The sequence below is a fragment of the Triturus cristatus genome, chromosome 10, assembly GCF_964204655.1.
Source record: "Triturus cristatus chromosome 10, aTriCri1.1, whole genome shotgun sequence".
Taxonomy (NCBI): domain Eukaryota; kingdom Metazoa; phylum Chordata; class Amphibia; order Caudata; family Salamandridae; genus Triturus; species Triturus cristatus.
This window is the reverse complement of record NC_140593.1, coordinates 159,664,654-159,683,772: the sequence shown is the minus strand read 5'-3', so window position 1 is coordinate 159,683,772 and position 19,119 is coordinate 159,664,654. Positions and strand designations below refer to the sequence as shown.

Below are 19,119 nucleotides of genomic sequence, written 5' to 3'. Positions count from 1 at the left end.
TGACAAATTTGTTTTGTATATAAAAATATTATTTAGTTGTATTTTATTTCTACAACCAAGCAAGGCCTGGCATAGGTAAGTGTAATAGCACTTTGCAAGACTAATGCAGTTGAATACAATAGAATGCAATTGGTTTGGTTACAGGTAAGTCAAATGTTCATAAACAGTTCAAATTACTATACAGATACCTTATAGGTACTTTGTGAGTAATTGTTGGATTACTTTTCAGATTACTTTTCTTACTCAGTGTGGTATACCTAGATACCACACTGGGACATTTCCTGTATTAAGGTAAGTAATGCAATTTGGTATAAAAAACACACTTGTATGACTTTTCATAGAATTCCCAACTCCACACTTAAAACTTCTTTTTCACAGAAAAACAGTCAATGCAATCCTATGGGAGGAAATAAAGTTATCTGTTTACAGAAAAGTACTTGGCTTTGGGAGTTGGGTTTCTGGGGTTAGAACAAGGGTTCCCCCAGGGTTAAGGATGCACTCCAAGAGCACCCTCAGTGCACTAGGGTGGCCAGGTGCAGAGTGCTGAGGCCCAATGTTATCCAACGTGGGACAGGGGGCCTCTGGATGGTGGCTGTTCACGAGCAGGCCACAAGTTAGAGGGAGCATAGCTCCTAGGGTTAAGATCAGGGCAAAGGGGGGTTCAAGTTAGCACACAAAGTGCACCCACAGCGGCACTGGGGCGGCCGGGTGCAGAGTACTATTTTGGCGTCGGGTGCCCTGTTGTTTTCAATGGGGACAAAGACTTTCTGGAGGCGACCACCGGTTGGAGAGGTAAGTTGGGATGTTGGGGGTTGCCTGGACACTGTCTGAGCCATCTAAGGTCGTCGGGCGTCAGTTGCCGGGGTGTCCTTTAGCATTGGGTTTCCTTACCAGCTCCTGGCTGTGGTCGGGGAACCCTCCGGATAGAGGCTGCAAGGCGTCGACTGGAAGTTTGAGGCAGGTCAGAGGCCACTGGATCTCAGATCAGATTCACTGGAGAGACCTCTTCTGGGTGATGGGCCTCTCAAACTTGGGATGTGGGCGCAGAGCGGTGAAGACTTGCGGATTTGGCCTCAGCCAGATTCTGTAGGTGAGCAAATCCAGTGCTCACACTAAACAAAGTCTTTTCATTGGAGGCACTTCAGGTCCTCCGGGTTCTGGAGGCTGCTGGCTGCAGGACACGCTGGGATGCCGCTAGATCAGGTTGAGGTCGGGACAAGCCGGTAGGTCTGGGGCCAAGTCAATTGGTGTCCTCTCTTCTTCCTTCAGCATGGCTCTTCGGCCCTTCTTCTCCAGCTCTCTTCTTGTCTGGGGAGGCAAGGTTCTGGTTTGCCGCTAAATACTAGATTTAGGGGCATTTTAGGTAGGTAAAGGTTGGAACCAATGGGCCCCTTCCTTGGGGTGAGTACACCCCTATTATGCCACCCTCCTCCTAGCTTGGTTTTTCAGCCAATTCTCCTGTCCAAAATGGGGGTCAGAACCATTGGGGGCCAGTTGCTTGGAGCAGCAAATGGTTGAGCCAGCTCACAAAGGCGGTAAGCTTCCCCTTCATGGACCCTGCCCATCCTGGGAGAGAAGGCTTGAAACCTCTGCCCAGGATGTGCTTTGTTTCCAGACCCCGAGAGCGGGAGGCTCTCGACCCAGGGGTCCAAAAACATGTCTGGGCGTGGCAGCTGGCGAGGAGCCAGTCAGCCAGGACACTAGAGTTAGGTCGTTTTTCAGGGGGCATCTCTATGATGCCCTCTGAGTGCATTTGTCATTAAATCCAACACTGGCATCAGTGTGGGTTCAATGTGCTGAGAAGTTTGATTCCAAATTTCCCAGATTTCTGTAAAGCCATTATGGTGCTGTGGAGTCCGTAATGACAAACTCCCAGACCATATACTCTTTATGGCTTTCATGCACTTACAATGTCTAAGAATAGATTTGGGCACTGCAGGGGTACAGGGCTCATGCACCTGTGCCCTCACCAGTGGCATAGTGCACCCAGCTAGAGGGGTGGTTGTAGGCATGGCACACAGGGATGTGTGCCATGTCGACTCTTCACTTTTCTCTGCACCAAAACACGCAGCCTGCAATGGCAATGTGTGTGTGTTAGGGTGCAGGACCTCTAAGGGTGGCACAATAAGTGCTGCAGTCCTTAGATGCCTTCTCTAGTCACAGGGCCCTTGGTATCTAGGGTATTTTTTACAAGGAACTTTCACATGGCCAGAGGGGTGCCAATTTGTGGGTACACAGTACCGTTTTAGGGAAAGAACATAGGCCCTGGGTACCTGGTTGTCAGGAGCCCAGGGTACAGTCAGTCAATGAGCATCAACATCAGGAAACAAGTGGGGAGCAACCATGCAAAAAGGGGCACTTTCCTACACAACCCCCTCCTAAATGAAAGAGGATGAGACTATCCTTTCCCTAGAGAGTCTTCATTGTCTAAGTGGAAGAACCTGGAAAGTCCATCTGCATTGGCATGGAAAGTCCCAGGTATATTTTCCACTGTACAGTCCATTCCCTGTAGGGAGAAGGACCACCTCAAAAGTTTGGGATTTTCACCTTTCATTTTAATTAGCCATTTGAGAGGTCTGTGGTCAGTTTGAACTGTGAAGTGAGTACCAAACAAGTATGGTCTCAACTTTTTAAGGGACCAAACCACAGCAAAGGCCTCTCTCTCAATGGCACTCCAACGCTGCTCCTTGGTGAGTAACCTCCTGCTTATAAAAGCAACAGGCTGGTCTTGGCCATTATCATCGGTCTGGGATAGGACCGCTCCTAACCCTAGCTCAAAGGCATCAGTCTGCACAATGAACTGCTTGGTGTAGTCTGGAGCTTTGGGAATTGGTGCTGAGCACATTGCCTCTTTCGGGTTGTCAAACACCTTTTGACAGCTAACTGTCCAGTTTATCTTTTTGGGCATTTTCTTGAAGGTGAGCTCTGTGAGGGGTGTCACAATAGATCCATACCCTTTCATAAACCTCCTGTAGTACACAGTCAAGCCAAGGAATGCCCTGACTGGGTTCTGGGTTGTTGGAGCCTCCCAGTCCAGGATAGCCTGGATCTTAGGCTGTAGGGGTTGCCCTTGGTCTCCACCAACAAGGTGGCCCAAGTATACAACTGTGCCCTGCCCTATCTAGCATTTGTATGATCAGGTTTGCAGAATGCTGTTTTTTTCTTTGGCTTCTGGGGCCATGTCAATCTTCCAGTACCCTGCAGTTAAGTTAAAGGTACTAAGGAATGTGGTTGCCCCCAATTTATCTATCATCTCACCGGCCCTGGGTATGGGGTGAGCATCTGCCTTGGTGACAGAGTTGAGACCTCTATACTCCACACAAAACCTCATTTCTCTCTTTCCACCCTGTGGATGAGGTTTGGGGACTAAGACCATTAGGCTGCCCCAGGAGCTCTCAGAGGGTTCAATAACCCCTGAATTCAGCATCTTGCTGACCTCTGCTTTGATGCTCTCCTTAACTTGGTCAGACTGTTAACAGATTTTGTTTTTGACAGGTACACTGTCCCCAGTGTCCACATCATAGGTACACCAGTGTGTCTGACCATGTGTCAAGGAGAAGAGCTAAGCATACTGCTGTAAGACTTGCTTACAGTCAGCCTGCTGTTGGGCAGTAAGGGTGCCTGAGTAGACAACACCATCCACTGGCCCATCTTTGCGGCTGTAAGAGAGGAGGTCGGGGAGAGGTTCACTCTCTGTCTTCTGATCCTCATCAGTAACCATCAACATGGTTATGTCAGCTATGTCATGGAAAAGCTTTAGGCTGCACACATGGATCACCCTTTTGGAGGTCCAACTTGTGCCCAGGTCCACCAAGTAGGTGACCTCACTTTTCTTTTCTACGATGGGGTAAGGGCCACTCCATTTGTCCTCGAGGGGCCTTGGTGCCATAGGCTCCAAAACCCACACCTTTTGCCCTGGTTGAAATTCCCCCAATGCAGCTTTTTGGTCATATCAGTGTTTCTGGAGCTCCTGGATGGCCTCCGGAGTCTTGGAAGCTTTTTCCATGTACTCTGCCAATCTGGACCTTAGGCCTAGTACATAGTCCACAAAATCCTCTTTTGGGTTCTTGGAGAGGCTTCTCACAACCCTCTTTAACATGACAGAGTGGTCCCTTAACAGGGTGGCCACACAGAAGTTCAAAGGGGGAACACCCTACTCCCTTCTGAGGCACCCCCTATAGGCAAAAAGCAAGCATGGCAAGAGCACATCCCATCTCCTTTTGAGTTTTTCAGGGAGCCCCATGATCATGCATTTCATGTCTTGTTAAACCTTTCAACAAGACCATTGGTTTGTGGATGATAGGGTGTAGTAAACTTGTACAGCCCTCCACACTCATTCCACATGTGTTTTGAGGTATGTAGACATGAGGTTGGACCCCTTGTCTGACACCACCACCTTAGGAAACCCTACCCTGGTGAAGACACCAATGATGGCCTTGACCACTACAGGAGCTTTAGTAGTCCTAAGGGGAATTGCTTCAGGATACCTGGTGGCATGATCCACTACCACGAGTATAAATTTGTTTCCTGAGACTGTGGGAAGTTCAAGTTGACCCACAATGTTCACACCTACCCTTTCAAAGGGAACCCAACCACTGGTAGTGGTATTAAGGGGAGCTTTGGGTGTCCACCTGTTTTGTCCCTGGTGTGACAGGTGACAAAGGAGCTGACAAACTCCTTTACTTTCTGGGACATCTGGGGCCAGTAAAAATTGCTAACTAGCCTGTACCAAGTCTTGGTCTGGCCAAGATGCCTAGCTAGGGGGATACCAAGGGGCAAAGTGAGTAAACACTATCTGTACATCTGAGGCACTACCACTCTCCTAGTGGGGCAAGATTTAGGGTCTCTGGCCTCAGCATACAGGAGTCCCTCCCCCCAGAAGGCTATGTTGGGTACCACTGAAATCTCCATTTTCCTGTGCAGCAGCTTGCTGTCTCAGGCTTTCAAGAGTTGGACAGGTCTGCTGTCCAAGGCACAGCTATTCCCTAGTGGGTCCCCCTGGGCCTAAGAGCTCAACCTGGTAAGGGTCAAGTTCTAAGGGCTCAGTTCCCTCTGGGGCAAACCAGTCCTCTCCCTGAGGAGAGGGGTCCTGAATATTTTGCTGTCCAGAAGCTGGTTCCCTAGTCTTCTTGCCTTTTCTCTTGGAAGGTTAGGCCATTCTTCCAGGCTCCAACAATCCTTTTTCACCCAGTGCTCTGCTCTGTGCTCTAGTCTTGACACCACCATCACAGGGATGTCCAGCATTGCTGCATGGGTTTTCAATTCTACCTCAGCCCACGATGAGGTCTCCAGGTTGTTTCCAAGCAGACAGGCAGCTGGAAGCTTTGGAGAGACCATTACCTGTTTCAGGGCAGTAAAGCCTCCACCCCCCAGTCTAATGTCGCCATGGCATGGTAAGTAGTAACACTGTCAGCGTTGGTAACTGGATATGACTTTCCAATCAGGTTTTGCTCTGGGGAAAACAGTGTCTCTCACCATGGTGACACTGGCCCCTGCATCCCTCAGGGCTTCTATCCTATTACCATTTATCCATGGGGTATTGCAAATACTACTTTAAGTTGGGAGACCACACAGTTAAAGTGGCAAACTTAACTTCACCCTCAGTGACTAGAACTGCTTCAGTGTAGACCCTGATTTGCCCTGGGCACACAGTTGATCCCATCTGGAGACTGGCTACCCCAGTACTAACTGGAGAAGGACTAGGGGGCTTCTGGTTTGGACAAGTGGCATCTCCAGTTAAGTGTCCCAACTTCTTGCAGTTGAAACACCAGGCCTTCTGGGGATCAAATTCCTTCCCTTTGTACCTACCATTGGTCAGGGTAGAGTTTTGAGGCCCACCCGCTGAACAGGTTTGTGAGGCCCTTTTGAAGACTCTTGGTTTTTGGCTTTGGGGGTCTCACCCCCTTTCTCTTGGGGAGGTTTGGTAACCCCTATCTTTTGGTCACCCCCAGTGGCGGTTTTTGTGACCCTAGTCTTGACCCAGTGGTCTGCCTTCTTTGCCAATTCTTGGGTAGAAATTAAACCTAGGTCTACCAGTTGTTAATGCAACTTCTCATAAGTACAATTACTCAAAATATGTTCTTTCATAAAAAGATTGTAAAGTCCATTGAAATCGTGCTTATTATTTCCAGTTAACCATCCATCTAATGTCTTAACTAAGTAGTCATTAAAGTCAACCCAGGACTGGCGCTGGGTTTTATGAGCCCCCCTGAATCTAATTCTAAATTCCTCAGTTGTGACCTCAAAGCCCTCAGAGTGTTCTTCATGAGGTCATAAGACCCAGCATCTGCCCCAGTAAGGGTCAGGAGTCTGTAACTGTAATTACCAGTGAACAGTTCCCAAAGGAGAGCCTCCAGTGTGACTTCTTCATTTTCCTCATTTCACAAGCCCTCTCAAAGGCTGTGAGCCATTTGGTGATGTTGTGACACAGGGGACCCACGGGGCCGTGTGCAGTGTGAGAACACAGCCGCGAGCTCCCGTTAGCTTCTTTGGGGAAAGTCGCGGTTAGATTTTTAAAGATTAGGAACACTTAGAAACGAGTCAGGACCAAACCCTTTGAGACTTAGGAAGTTCTAGGGTCAACGCCCATGGGAGCACCGGAGTACTCGAGTTACCTCACCCAGGGAAGCCGGGTGCATAGGTGTCAAATGGTGTCGGGTCGCGTAGTCAATTTAAATGGGAGCTGGCAAAGAAGTTCTGCTGCCGGGAAGATGCGAAGTGTCCGAAGAGATCCAAGCCTGGATCGCAGTCGAGAAGAACCTGAAAGCAGAGGGGACAGTGACCAGGAGGACGATAGGCAGATGCCCACCAATGTCTGGTGATTTCAGGTGAAGGAGGTGAAGCTTGACTCTTCAGCCACGAGGACCAGGAGGCGTCGAGGATGACCAGGAGCTGGATTCGAGCTGTCCCACGAAGGATGTCAAGTGCTGCAGTGTCGGTGCCCGGATTGGACACAACAAGCCTTGGCAAACAGCAACCCACGCAGAAAGGAGAAAGATGCTTCGGTGCAGACCAGCAAGGTCTGAGGGACTCACCACTTGGTGGGGAGTTGGGGCACGTCTGGAGCAACCAGGGAAGCCCAAGGAAAATCAAAGTTGCCTTCACAGGGGCCCACCAGTCGACGGACCAGGGATCACGAAGGAGCCTCGAGAGGAAACACAAAATGGCGGCCCACGGGTCACTCGGGTTGACTAGGCCGACAATCTTCAGTGGATTCTCTGCTCGAGGTGGGGGCCACAAGTAACCTCAGGCAAGACTTCAAGAGACGTCGAGAAGTCAATGCCCTTGCAAAAGTGCACGGTGACCAGGAGTTCCGGTTCCACGCTACTCACGAGGGTTTGTGGGTCTCAGCTTTGCTGGGGACTCGGTTCGGCCTCTGAGATGTCTGGAAATCCACTTCCTGGGCTGCAAATACTTCGGAGTCTGGCGCAAGCTTCGGAGAAGCAGACCGGCAAATTGCTTCGTTGGTGCCTGCCAAGCAGGGGAGTCACTCCTTGACCCCAAGGGAGATTTCCTCAGTCCTCTAGTCTTTAGTAGAGCGTCAAAGTTCCAGGATTCAGCTTCAGTGTTTCGTCCAGGGATATCTAAATTTCTGGTTACAGAGGTTCCTTACTTATAGCTAAGTAAGGGGTTGGACTAACTCTGGGGACCCACCTATGGGAGGGTTTGGAAAGAGGGGTGGCTACACCCATTTCCTTTGTCCAGTTTCGAGCCAGAGCAGGGGCTGGAAGCCTCTGAACCGGTTTGAGCTGGACTATGCACAGGGACACCAAATGTGCCCCCAGTGCAGGACTTCAAAGCACTCTGAGAGTCCTCCCACCCAGCCCCAATACACATCAGCCTGTCTGGGAGGTGGTTACACCTCCCTGTGACAGGAAACCTATTGTCCAGGCCTCCCCTGTCAGAGTTTCGGTCAGCAGCAGGAGGCCAGACCCGTGTCTGTGGCTGCAGCATCCATTTTGTGATGCCAGGGCTCTGTTAAGTTTCTACCGGGTATACCAGTACTGCCATGTCTCACCCTCTAGAAGGCTGGGATCATATTTTCACATCAGGAATTGATGTGGGGGTATGATTCCAAGGTGTTTGACACCAAACACGACCTGTTTCCGTGCAGACAGTCCAAAGTTAGCATTAACCGTATTAGATATAATGCACTTAAGAGTATATGGTCAGGCTGCACCACTGACAACCCCGGAGAAGAGATTTCGAAGGCTGCAGAGGGGCTCAGCTCATGCCCCGACACCCTCTCACATATAACCAAGCACCCTGCCTTCAGCATTGATAAGGCCTGCCATAGGGGTGACTGATAGATTATATGTGCAGTGATAGGTGAGGTATAGTGAACCTATACCTCAGTAAGGGGTGCATGCACCACCTTACCCAGGCTGCAGTAGCACACCTGTGGTGTCATTTGGGAGGGCTTTCCAGGGGTAGCACAATGCATGCTTCAGCCCCTGGTAGGCCTCTGGGGTACCTATTCCCTTGGTACATAGTATACCCATATACTAGGGACTCATAAGGGTACCCCAGAATCCAATCTGGAGTGTACCTAAAGTACAAGGAATCAATTTATAAGAGAAAGCAGATAGGCTGGGGACCTGAATAGCAGGTTCCCAGCCAAACTAAGTAAAAAACCATCAAAACACCAGAGAAAAAGTGGGGGCAACCATGGAGTCAGATTCCACCTTCCTACAGTGCCCCCTTCGGATAGGGCTAAAACGGTGAAGACAGGGGGTTAACAAGTACCCCATTTCAATGGACCAACATGTTTCTGCCCCTTAGTGACTGTATACGTTCATTGGCATTCGTCAGGACCAGAGATAGACAGTCACTCTGCTTCAACAATAAAAAAAAGTTTAAAATTTGCCATACATTCAACCTTGTGGTTTCTTGGGTGTATTAATCTCGTCCTCAAGTTTCACACATGGTACCAAATGTATTGCACTGCATCCTACTCCATAATTTATTTGTCTGATCCCATCTGTATATACAGAGCCATGAGGGTCTCAAGGCGCTGTTGAAATGCTTAAACTGAAGTGTAAGGCAGGAAGTCTCCTGTGCTGTACAACCAAGGGAGGGGCAGACAGCTAAACAAGCCTTGTTGCCAGGGTGTCTGCTTTCCTGTTAAAGTGGCTGCGTGTTCTTTCTGGCCCGCACCCTTCGTCACAATCGTGTCGCTTCCTGTGGAATCCTCCTACAGGTTCGCGGCATCAAAGACGATTAGCCATTTGGTGATGTCATCACCTTCCTCAAATTTGGGGACAATCCCTTAGGGGATTTTAGGATCATAAGATTGCTCTCTGTCCTTACTATTTAAGTTGCTACCACCATTTATGGGTGCAAGGCCAATCTTTTCTCTCTCTTTTTCTAGAGACAGGAGTCTGGCTCTTTTGGCCAACCTTACTAAAAGGTTGGTCTCCTCATTGAGGCTGTCCTCAAGGGGCTCAGAAGCACTTGACCCACCTGTGTGGGATATAGATGCTGTGTTCTTGGAGTCAGGGGCACAGGAACCGTGTTCTCCCAACGATGGATGCGAGGGGGGTTGGAAGTTATCTTCATCCCCTCCATCCTTTTTCCCATCTGAGAGGTCTTCACCTTGCTCAGAGGGGTGGTCCTTGGCATACCCTGCCAACAGCTCCTGGAGCTTTCGTTTGGAGGGATGGGAACCCATGGTAATATTTTTAAGTTTACATAGAGACCTTAACTTCCTGAATTCCAGGTGGAGGAGGTAAGGGGTGAACCAAACGTACCATGTTCTCTGTCATTTGGTAGGTTTTAACTAACTTATTAAGAGACATTCTAGAAAAATAATCTAAACCCTCTTACCCCCAACAATATTATGAGTTTTTATTTTTCTAAAATTCGAAAGGGAGTTATCCAAGGCCCTAACAAGACTTATAGGAATTTGAAAAAAAACTTGTCAATAAAAAAATTAAAATTCTAAAGACAATTTAGGAGTTCTGGCATGTGATCAGGTGTTGACCAAGTCAGTCCAACAAATGCAAAATTGTAGACCCCACCACAGATCCACCAATGTAGGAAGCTGGCCTTGTATATACAATACCAAAGTAAGGTATAGTGTGCAAAGACTCCAGTGGATCTCCAAAGGTTTACAGATGTTAAAGTAGATAATACCTTACTCTCTATTTCGGGTAGTGTGGGTGAGAGGGTAGTGTTTAGCTTTATTGTATACACTCAGGCAAGAAATGATTTCACACACTCAAAGACTGAAATCTGACCAATTTGTTTTGTATATAAAAATATTATTTAGTTGTATTTTATTTCTACAACTAAGCAAGGTTTGGCACAGGTAAGTGTATGCAGTTGCATACAGTTGAATGCAATTAGTTTGGTTATAGGTAAGTCAAAAGTTCATAAAAAGTTGAAATTACTATAGAGTTCCTTTACAGTTACTTTGTGAGTAATTGTTGGATTACTTTTCAGATTATTTTTCTTACTCAGTGTGGTTGTTAGAAATGGGGCTCTCTAGTTGGCAATGGCTGGCCACTGTCCAAGTAGGGACCCTTCTTCCTAAATCAGAGTAAGCGGGCTACACCCTTTGATAACCCCTGCTCAACCCTGTGGTAACGTAGCACGAGCAGTTAGGCTTATCTCAGAGGCAGTGTGTGAAGCATTTATGACCATACACAGTAACACAGTGAAGAACACTACAAAGGGACACCACACAAGTAGTTATAAAAAATAAGTATCTTTATATATAGACTTAACACAAAACCAATAACGGTAAAGAGCCACAGTACTAGAAAATAGGGTTACTCTTAAAATGCTGCAAAAATAGTTCAAAGTGTGCAAAGAGGAGTTCAGTTCTAGGCAGTTATCTCTGCAACCCTTTTACTCACAAACTACCTGGATTCTGTAGCAAAGCAACCAAAATGTCGCTAAGGAGTTGTAGCGATAAATTTTCTCACGCGTGACCAGCGATGCGTTGAATCCTAGCTGCAAGGGAGGATGATGCGCTGATCTGTGTGCAGGACAAAGCGACAAACTTCTCCACGCTAAGCCGGTGATGCGTTGAAATCCTTGCCGCGAAGGGAGGATGATGCGCCGAGCCTGTTGTGTGTGCGATCTTGTTGCGATGAAAAGAAATGGCACCCCGCGAGGGAGCGACGATCCTGATGCGATGAAAATGGCGAATGCTCAGCGTCCGCGCTGCGATGTCGTGAAGCGATGAACTCGATGCGATGATCTTTGGTTAGCGAGCACTTGGAGGCCCGCAAACATGCAATGCGCTAATCTTCGGGTTAGCGAGCATTTGGCAGCCCGCAAACGTGTGATGCGATGATCTCCGGTAGCGAGCACTCAGCGGCAGCAGCGCGATGATTTTCCTTACGCTCTTCAGCTGCAGCGGCTCGCTAACGGACGTTAGCGACGATTTTCAGCACTCTCTTCTCCACAGTAGAACTAGAGGCCCTGGAACTCACAGGAGCCTCACCTGCAGATAGAAATCCTCACTGGAAGGAAAAAGGAGGCTGGTGATGGAGTCTACTGAGCCTGAGACTCCAGCAGGAGGCTAGCTCTCTTCTAGCCCTTGGGTGATTGCTGTAGCAAAAATAAAAGTTCCTTCAAAGTCCTTTTCCTCTTCTTCCAAGTCCAGTAGTAACCACTGCAGGCCAGCCCAAGAAACAGCACACAAGCACAAGGACAGTCCTCTCCTGCAGATTCCTTCAGTTACACGGACAGAGGTTCTTCTTGTTGTCCAGGAGCAATACAAATTGTAGGGGTTTCAGCACAGATATTTATACCTCAAAAGTCTTTGTTCTCAGAAGCTACAAGTCACTGAACCCAGCCAGAACCAGTTCTGCCCAGCCCTGGAGCACTTTGTTTACCAGGCTGCACCATTCCTTTCAGAAAGAGGGGGTCTGCCAACAGACGCACAGTGGGAGGTGGAGCCAGCATTCACCTTGCCAGGTCAGGTCCAGGAGCTACCCCTCCCCATACTCCAATGCAGATCTCTCTATTCAACCCAGGTCTGACTCAGCCTGCCCTGTCCCTCCAAAACCAGACAGCCAATACACATAACAGCAGAGCACACTGGAAGGCTTAGGCAAGAAAATACCTACTCTCTAAAAGTGGTATTTTCAAACACAGAATATAAAAATTAACTTCACTAAAATACGTATTTTAATATTCTGAGCTCAGGCATACTAAATTTGTTTTTCTACCGTGTTCTGTGGGTCAGTTAGGACTATAGAATGTAATAGCCAAACCTCCCATTCTGGCCTATGGAGAACAGGTAGCTTTACAGTAGTGAAAAACAAAATTGGGTGTAATTCACTACCAGGACATGCTACACACACATCAGAGCATGTCCTACCTTACACATACAATGCACCCTACCATAGGGGTGGCTTACATGATGCCAAGGGATGGTTCAGGGGCTGGGAAGTGGGTGCACTTCACAGCCAAGATGGCAGTTCTAGACTGCACGCAGACACTGCAGTGGCAGGTCTGAGACACACTTTACAAGCTGCTTCTGTGGGTGGCGCAAACCAGCGCTGCAGGCCCACCAGCAGCATTTGGTTTCCCAGCCCTGGACACACACAGGCCACGCTACTAGGGACTAACAGGCAAACCAAATAAGCCAATCAGGGATATACCAATTCACATGTCATCTTTACACAGGGAGCATTCGCGCTGTGGCACTGAATGGCAGTGGCACAGCGCCCAGAGCATCTATTACCAGCAAAAACAGAGGAGACAACAGCGATAAAAATGGAAGGGAGACCCACGCCAATGGTGCCAGGTCTAACAGTGGTATACCTAGATACCACACTGGGACAATTCCTGTATTAAGGTAGGTAAGTAATGCAATTTGTTATAAAAACACACTTGTATGACTTTTTATAGAATTTCCAACTCCACACTTACAACTTGTTTTTTCACAGAAAAGCAGTCAATGCAATTCTATGGGAATTAATGAAGTTATGAGTTTACAGGTAAGTACTTTGTTTTGAAAGTTGGGTTGCAGTCCAAGAGCACCCTCAGCAGCACTAGGGAGTCCGAGTGCAGAGTGCTGAGGCCCAATATTATCCAATGAGAAATAGGGGGCATCCAGTTGGTTGCTGTTAACAAGCAGGCCACAAGGTTGAGGGATCAAAGCTCCTAGGGGTGAGCTCAGGGCATGGGGGGGGGTTCAAGTCAGCACACAAAGTGCACCCACAGGGGCGGCTGGGTGCAAGGTGCTGTTTTGGCAGAGGGTTCTCAAAGTTTCAACAAACCCTACAGCCTCGGGAACGAAGGCTTTTTGGAGACGACCACCGGTGGAGTGGTGAGTTGGGGTGCTGAGGGTTGGCTGGACACAGTCGGTTGAGCCACCCACGGTTGTGGTGCATTAGGTGCAGTCGTGTCCTTTGGCAATGGGTTTCCTTACCAGCTCCTGGTCACGGTCGGGGGGACCCACTAGATAAAGGCTGAAAGGGTAGGCTGGAAGCTTGAGGAAGGTCAGGGGCGTTGGATCTCAGGTCAGGTTTGCCGGGGAGACCTCCTCTGGGTGTTGGGCCACTCGAACTCGGGCCATGGGCGTCTGGGGCAGAGTGGTGCAAACTCGCTGATTTGGCTGGAGCCAGAGTCTGTTGGTGAGCAAATCCGGTGCTCACAGGAGACAAAGTCTTTTCAGTGAAGGAAGGGCAGGTCCTCCGGGTTCTTGGGCACTGCTGGCTGCAGGACATGCTGGGATTCCACTGGAGCAGTTAGAGGTCGGGACAGGCCGGGAGGGCTGGGGCTAAGTCAGTTGGTGTCCTCCTTTTCTTCCTTCAGTACGGCTTTTCAGTCCTTCTCCTTCTCTCTTCTTGTCTGAGGAGGCAAGGTTCAGGGTTGCCCCTAAATACTAGAGTTAGTGGCGTTTCAGGTAGGTACAGGTTAGGACCACTGGGTCTATTCATTGGGGTGGGTACACACCCTATTATGCCACCCTCCAGTGGGAGGGGGGCATAAGCCTCACTCTGGTTGGCTGGGTCCACCTATCTTCAAAATGGCGTGGACTGAGAGCTGTGCTTCAGCTCGCCTCCCCAAATGAGGGGTGGGATTGTCAAAGGTGGGCATACCTCTACTCCTATCTTGGTTTTACTGCCGATTTGCACGCAAAAAAAGGGGGTCAGAACCAGTGGGGGCCAGTTGCTGGGAGTAGCAAATGGTTGGTTGAGGTAACAAAGACGGCAAGCCTTTGAAGCTTCCCCTTCATGGACCCTGCCCATCCTGGGGGAGGAGGCTTGGCACATCTGCCCAGTATGTGTTTTGTTTCCAGACCCCAAGAACGAGAGGCTCTCGACCCAGGTGCCCAGAAACATGTCTGGGGTGGCAGCTGCCGAACAGCCAGTTAGCCATGACACTAGAGTTAGGTCGTTTTTCAGGGGGCATCTTTAAGATGCCCTCTGAGCGCATTTTTTTTTATTAAATCCCACACTGGCATCAGTGTGGGATACATGTGCTGTGAGGTTTGATACCAAACTTCCCAGATTTCAGTAAAGCCATATAGTGCTGTGGAGTTCGTAATGACAAACTCCAGACCATATACTCTTTATGGCTTTACTGAACTTACAATGTCTAAGAATAGACATCGACACTTTAGGGGTACAGGGATCATGCACCTGTACCCTGACAAACAGCATAGTGCACCCAGCTAGAGGGGTGGCTGACCTACGCCATAGGCAGTGCGTTGTAGGTATGGCACATAGGGATGTGTGCCCTGTCGACTCTTTGCTTTTCTCTGCACCAAAACACGCAGTCTGCAATGGCAGTGTATGTGTATGTGCGTGTGTGTGTGTGCGCGTGTGTGTGTGTTTTAAGGTACAGGACAAGGGTGGCACAATACGTGCTGCAGCCCTTACAGGCCTTTTCTGGTGAAAGGTCCCTTAGTACCTTGGGTACCTTTTACAAGGGACTTACATATGACCAGAGGGGTACCAATCTGGGGGTACACAGTTCGGTTTTAGGGAAAGAACATAGGCCCTTGGTGCCTGGTAGGCAGGAACACAGGGCACACTCAGTCAAAGAGCATCAACATCAGGCAAAAAGTGGGGGGAACCATGCAAAAAGGAGCAATTTTCTACAAATATGCTCTGACCATCTCACCTCAGTAACTATAGAACCTTTCGAGGTTGCAACTGCCATGAACTGAGAAGATAACAACAAGCATTGGCAAAGCCTTTGTCTTTGCCAAAGCTTTTTGCGATTACATGCCTGCATGAGGAACCATGCATATGTCTGTCTGGTAGTCCTGAAATAGTTTTGTATAAAACAAATACCATTCCAAGATGGCCATGGATGTGCATGTGTGTATTGTAATGCATGCAAGTGCATGAGTCATGATGCAGGCACTCATTCTCTTTTTCAGCTCCGTTATGGTGTAAGGATACATTCGAATAAGTTCATGTGAAGCACAAAAATGCATGAGAGCGGCCTAGCAGCACTTTGTAGCTGCCGAACTCTTAAAAACAGGAGCTTTGGGTACAAGGTGAGGAGAGAATTAAGAGAATGTGGGATGGGTGTGAGAAAAGACTAGTACAACACAGGGGAAGAAAGCAAGCACCTGCATGAACTCCAGTGTTAGGTGACCACCTACTTGCAGGTCATTATGGACACTGTGTTCAGTTGTGGATCATTGTGAGATCACCTAAGGCATTCTGGCTCTTGTAGTCTTGCTTTTCTTCCATCAAATTAAGAGTAAAACACCTGAAAACAGTGGTTTGTAGGTGAAAAGCCTAGGACAGTGTTCCTAATGAAATGGAGTAAGGAGTTCACCATAATCCAATGTAGTGCTGAAAGTAAAATAAAACACAGTCCCTTCAGGTAAGCAGTGGAAAGATACAACTCATCCAACCCCAACACTGTGTTCCAAAATGCTCGTGGACAGGACAGACAGAAGAATAGGGAGGACTGAATCAGGAACACACAACTGAGGTAAACAACAAAGCCATCGAATAATGAGCAAGAGGCTGACCCAACACCCACTCTTTAGTATATTGAAAGCAACAGGTCTTCCTATAGACAGCAAAATCTGTGTACAGTCAAGATCGACACATGCAGATGATTTGGATTCTGGCTGAAATAATTCACACAGGCCTAGTCTAGGGCACACTCCTTGCATGTGATTGTACATGACCTGGTTACCTGCAATGAAACATGCTAGACCACATTCATTCCAGCTTTCCATTTACTGTTCTTAAAGAGCGACAAACAGTTTGTATTTAACTAAACAATCGGCCAAGAGCCTCAGTTGCTAACAAACCACAATTACAAAACATTTTATCTGGCAATGGAAATTAATGACCCTACCTCTGAAGTCGTTGTAGAGAGCAGAGGAGCAAGTGAATGTTTTTCAAGGTCGTTGTTTTTTGGGACAGTGGGCAACAGTTTTGGGAACCATAATTCTGATGACCATAAGTCATCCCATGCTTCTGCTTAACTAAGGATGGTGGTTAGCAACGTGGATTAGATTACTTCCACTGTGGCATCATCGTATCCATGGCAACCATTACATCACAAGACACACGTTCCAACAGTGTCTCTCAGGTGAACTCCAGCAGTGAAGAGCATAAAAGAAAACAGACCACCAGACTCTGGCAGATCCATCTGTTGTGCATTGGGTGATTTCAGTGGATTTGCAGACCCCCACTGTCATGTATTGTGTGTTCTAACTGGATTTCATTAGAACCTGAATTATATGCATAATTTTCTGTGATTCAATAGGTTGAACACAAATGGTGTGTAACGAGTCCTCTAGAGAAAAACAACCAAATGAAAAGAAAATAATGTTCCCACAAATATTATTGACCCGCAAATATTATTTGAGTAAATGCCTAGCAACAATCCGTTTTATATCTGGTGTTAGCAGGACTAGAACCTCGTGCAGAATGTTATTCTTTTTTTTTCTTTTTTACCTAAAAATATTTTCCCGAATCTTACAGTTTTATATTTAAGAATGTGCCAAGATTGTAAATAACTACAATCATTACTTGAAATTGTACAATTGAACAGAAATAAAAGTATTTACACAAATAGCCACAGATAACAAACTCAGTTCTGCTGCTTATTATACATTAATGGCAAATACCAGAGTGCCCCAGTCTGTACTGCACCTGCATGGAAATGCTGGTGCAACAAGACATTCTTGTTTGTCTGAAACCATTTACAATAATTACTCTTTAAAACAATCCATTACTAATTAAAATCATTGTTTCAGTTCTCAAAACTGAACATTAGTGATCAGTCACTGTTCTTTGGTTTAAAGGCAGCAGGCTTCAATATAAGTCTAACAAAACATTTCATACACTGATTTGAAACGGTCTGTTGGAAACACTAGTCCAGCTTCTTAGAGTAATATCTGTAAAAGGCTGCCAGAAGCACTTGTGCTGCCACACTGTTCAGAGTGGGGGTGGTGCCATCCATGGTACATTCTAAAGTCATAGGGATAGTGAAAAATCCAAGCGTCGCACTAAGATGGTAAACGAGCCACACCCATTCAGAAGGAGAGTGGTAAGGGTGTGGTACGTGTCAGATGGTGCATTTTGCAGCACACTGTCACAAATATGTCACTAAAGCACAGTGTGGCAGCACACTGTCATTTACACACAGCACATTTACATCGAAATGGTCACTAATATTACACAGACATACAGTTTTACTAATAAAACCAGTGCTTAATTTGAGCCAGTGGTTTCAGGTGCTCAGCACCAGCACTAACGACAGTCTGCACATGGTGGTACTGTCAGTTTAATTTTAGAATGAGCACAACAACAGTGTTTTTATAATATACATTAATAATGAATTATTCCTGCCAGCCACGCCTTTCTTATAGCTTTGGGTGACCAGGATTAGTCTGAATTGTCACACTTGAGGTAGTGTGAAGGTTAGTAGTTGTGTTGGCACTGGCATTGTCAGCACTGGTAGGAGCAGGCTGCAGAGGCTGCAGAGGCCTCATTGGAAGGGCCCTGGCACTTAGTTTTTGACAAATTAAGTACTGAATAAAACTATACAGTGCACACTAATGAGTGGAAACATGTCTCAGAGAATATTTATAGTTTGCACATCACCAAGCAAAGTTCGGATCCTTTCCAAATCTTTATTTCCATCACAAAATGCAATATATTTTCTTTGTGCTTTCCTTGTTGCCGATACATTTTGAAATATTTGCACCATTCATTTACAGGTATTTAAATGTTATTGTGAGTTAGATAAAATGGCAACCTACAGTCTTTCCTTTGACACTCCCTGTACCACAGTAAGATTGTCACATATTCCCCTTTACAAAATCCTCTCACTTTGCAATCAGAGAAAGAAAAGTAAATATTCCATTTAAAAGAATAAGCAGCAATATTTCCTGACATTTGAGTGGTCTTTGAAGGCACTGCATATGGAGAAGAGATAAACAAACTTTAAAGGCCTCTTTGTTTCTCATTCAGCTTCTGAACTACAGCATGGTGTTTCTGGGGGTGGCACAGCACCCCACACTCCTGCTTCCAGCGCCTATGGCCAGAGGGTTGTCTGAATCTGAAGAGGGTTCTCTTATAGTACATTCTAGGGTGTTGAGGACATATTAGGAAGATCTGGACACTGTCAAAGGGCCCCACGTTGCAGCCCCCTTCTGATCCAGAATCCATCATGAATTTTGGACGTTCTCCTCCCAGTGTCACATCATCACACACAGATGTGCCTGGATTGTATTCCTCCCCCTGCCTGACCCTTCCTGTCCTTTGACCCCTTTCCATCCATTGGAGCAGTGGCCCACGCATGCTAAACACAGCACCAATAAAGAACTGTACTGAAAACAACTGATCAAAAAGGTATATGTGTGGGGCACAATAAATGAGGGGATATGGTGACATTTGTAGCTTGAGTTACTGGAAAAATGTAGATTGTCTTTAACACCACCTCTAATCAGCAGACAACAATAATTCAGAATGTAGATAAAATAATTTTTTTCCTAAACAAAAGCAAGAACCCTGAGGTAGTGTGCTGTACAGTCTTGGTGAGGGTGGGCGGTGTGCACAAGATGGGTTGAAGGTGATGACGTCGTAATGTTCGAGGAGTGACGGCTGAGGGAAGACAGGAGGTAGTGGCGTCAGAGGCCTTCTCTGCTTTATCTGTGGTATTGCATCCTTA

General features: G+C 47.2%; 1 protein-coding gene across 1 annotated transcript in view; it reads right to left on the bottom strand.

Moving 5' to 3' along the window:
* LOC146789139 (uncharacterized) overlaps positions 1 to 16,421 on the bottom strand; it is a 512,431-nt gene extending 496,010 nt beyond the window's left edge. The window contains exon 1 of the mRNA XM_085630715.1: positions 16,294 to 16,421. The gene's annotated coding sequence lies outside the window, so the exon portion shown is untranslated. The remainder of the gene's footprint in view (positions 1 to 16,293) is intronic.
* Positions 16,422 to 19,119: the final 2,698 nt, after the last annotated feature.